Raw genomic sequence first — 3,669 nt, 5'->3', positions numbered from 1 at the left:
ATTATATTTAGGGGATGAATTGGATCAAAAACGTTACTGCTTCGCTCACTGATTTTCTTTACATTCATCAAATATCATTCGCTACAGAATAGTGTAGTCCAAGTGCGGTAGAAAAAATATCGTAAATAAAAATCAGTATAACTCGTGGTAAGTAAGTCCACAAAAATATATAAAGAGCGGTCCAGTCGTTCTACAAGCTAGACTAGACGAAAACAATATTTTTTAAAACTGTGTTTCGTCGGCAATGCAATTATATGCAATATTTATACCCTTCACCTGTGCCACACTGTGGTATGTCTTTGTGCATATGTTTGTAACAGGCAAAATGAATCGAGATATACCCATGGTTCCTTTTAAGAATATGCATAGAATCACTTTCTGAGTCGATTTACGCATGTCCGCCCATCCGTCCATGTATTTTTGTGAACAAAGGATCCGGTTTGGATAAAATTTGGCACAGGTCACCAAGGACGAACCCCACTGAAATTGGAGAAAATCGGTTTAGATTTATATATAGCAGCCATATATATATTCGAGTGATATTTGTCCGATTGGGACAAAATGGTACACCAAAAAATCCAAGTCTGCCCGTTTGACATGAAATTTTTCATTGATTTCAGAATGGTATGTGTGTGGGGTTTTCCAATTGGTTCAGATATCTATCTAGATAGCACATTTAATTTCGGCCGATTCCATCTCAATGATCCTCCAAAGATTCTATGTCTGTTCTATCTACAGGATATTGTAATAATTAACATCTCTTGTATGTACCCAAAGTGGTGAAGGGTATCATATAGTTCCTTACTGTTTTTTTAACAAAAATTATTATCGAAAGTTGATCAAGATATGACTTGGTATTTTTATTGAAACAAGTCACAAAAATAAATGAGTTTTTAAAAATAATTATCATATGCACAATTTACGTTTATTAATGATATGGAGGTGTCATATCATTAATAAACTCAATGTGTCTATTGTCCGTACTCCTTATTGCTTATAAATATAAATAATCGGTATATTCAAAAATAAGAATACACCCAGCTATATTCGTTCCTCTATAATTCATACCACGCTTGTCTTCCTGGGGATAGCAACATTTGGGTATATCAAATGTACGCTCGATTGTAGCATTTTTATACCAAAGTATGGCGCCATCTAGATATGTCGCGCACACAAAATTCGTGTCCTCTGACCGAGAATCAAGCTTTGGATTACTTTCTCTAACTAGATAATTGCCTATGTTGGCAAGAAAACAAATATTCAGATATCAGTTCATTAATATGTATGTATATTTATATTTACCATTGCTGTTGTATAAGACCATTGCATTAAAGTTAATATAATCTTCACTATTTAGTTCATCGCATTTATTCGATATTCTGGCCATTCGCCAGAATATTGTAGACTCGTTTTTATATGCAAAAGACAAATATTAGAAATGCATGTTAAAAACTTCATTTTATTATTAAAAATTAAATAAATAAACCCATTATGTACTTTCTGTAAGATATTCTGTGGCTGACTGATGGTTGCATATCAAATACAGTTGTAATAGTCATATACTTAACAATATAAATTATGAAGCCGCGTTGGTATGGTCCAATAATGTAATTTGCCTCAGTCGTTCACACAGTACGCTGCTTCAACTTATTCATCTAATGATGGCACATATCGTCTTGTATCCTTCTTTTATTGTACACGGGAAACAGCATGCTGAGGTTCCAATCATTGGACATGCATTCCTCTAGCCAAATTGTACTAATTAGTTGGTGCATACTCCTGAGCAGCATCTGACCACCGGTCATAAATATTTCGGCTGGTAATCCATCGGCAACAGCTGCTTTATTATTCTTTAGCGAATTAATTGCTCTCCTGATCTCATCCTAGATAGGTGGTATACCATATATACCATGATCTCTAATTGGTTCTGGGGTATCTTCTTCACCGTTAAATATTTGATACCAGAAGCTTTGAAAAATAATCCTTCCAGATCCTCAACATAATGTCAGCATCTGTCACCAGGTTTCCATCTTCATCTCTCTATAGGAGGATGTGCCTGCACCAAAGTCTTCGTTTTGATGTTTTACTCGTTGGTAAAATTTCCGGACCTCGTTCTGATTCGAGTACATCTCGATTTGCTCCCGCTCACGTTTTTCTTGTTCTTTATTCTTTTTTCGGAAAATATTTACGCCACCTAATCTTGCTGAAATCGCATCTGGAAAATAAGTGTATCCCAGAAACATTTCGAGCAATTTGCGTGAGCATGGTCTTAAAGGTATTGTTGTACTGAAAAAGCAATTTATAAACCTCAAAAATCAGGAATCCGATTGGAGTTTGTACGTAAACACAAAAAAAGGATTTTTTATTTTAGAAATCTTTTATTTACGCTGATAAAAGCAAATGTAACATGTTTGGGTCGGATGGGCCAGGTATGGTATGGCACAGGGCGAATAAAGCCGTGGACCCTAAGCACACCATTCCGACCACAAAACACGGAGGAGGCTATGTAATGGTAAGAAGCTGTATAAGCGCTGCCGGAGTAGGAAATCTCGTTTTTATTGAAGAAATTATAGATAATATTTATTTAAACATTTTAAAAGATAATTTGAAATGTGGTGCTGAAAATTTGGGTTTAGGGACAACATTTCAATCTTATCAGGATAATGACCCCAACAACAAGTCTTAGATCGTTAGAGAATGGATGATGTATAATTGTCCAAAAGTGATTCAAACACCTCCACATTCGCCGGATTTTAACCCTATAGAGAACTTACAGAGTAATTTGGAGAAAAATGTTAGAAGCCATAACATCTCAAGTATACCAAGTCTGAAAATGCTTCACAAGGGAGGAATTCAGACATCTTACACGGAAGACTTGGCAAAATCTATGCCGGCATGGTCGAAAGCTTTAAACGATAACCATCCAAAAAATCCGTCTGTTAAAACGCTTATGGTTACATGGAAAAGGAACCCGTTCTTTAGGATCATAGTTGCAAAATGTGTTCTGAAGAGAGATGAATATGCTCAAGTAAGTCTTGATGGTTGCAGCTTCTTCTTCTTCGATATGAAGACAAAAATGTGTCATTGCGTCACCAATTGAAGGAAATCTTAAATAAATCGTTCGCCTGAACTAGCTTTGCTGAAAGAAAATTTTATAGAAAGATTTCAAAAACGTAATTAATGAAATTGAATTCAATTTATATGACCAACTATAAAAATTCTCGTATTAAAAATGTGTAGACCTCGGCTTCAGCTATGACGAACATTGTCCATATGGGTGATAAAAAATATACATACGTCATTAAAATTATGTGACATTAAGATGATTCAGCCTTAGCTTCTACGTTAGAAACATAAATCAAATTATGAGAATTTTGTATACGGCGTTTTTCGTTTGACCAAAAATTCAAATTTCAAATGAGTGTGGGCGTGCATATTTGAGGGTTTAATTGCATTGTTTTCAGAATAATATTCAAAGACTGTAGAAGGGGGTATCCTTAGTCCCTTCTCAGTAATAAAAATAATTAATTATATTTTGGATTAGATCCCAGGCCAAACGATTAACGTAAAAGCTGGATCATAATCTTTCTTATAATATAATAAATTATATTTATTGAAAAAAATCCCAACCGGACGATGAACGTCTAAGCTGGATTATTTTCCAAAATC

The sequence above is a fragment of the Musca vetustissima genome, unplaced genomic scaffold (genome assembly GCF_032173495.1).
Source record: "Musca vetustissima isolate MV318-11 ecotype Yass unplaced genomic scaffold, APGP_CSIRO_Mvet_v1 utg31836, whole genome shotgun sequence".
Lineage (NCBI taxonomy): Eukaryota > Metazoa > Arthropoda > Insecta > Diptera > Muscidae > Musca > Musca vetustissima.
Note: the sequence above shows the minus strand (reverse complement) of the source record.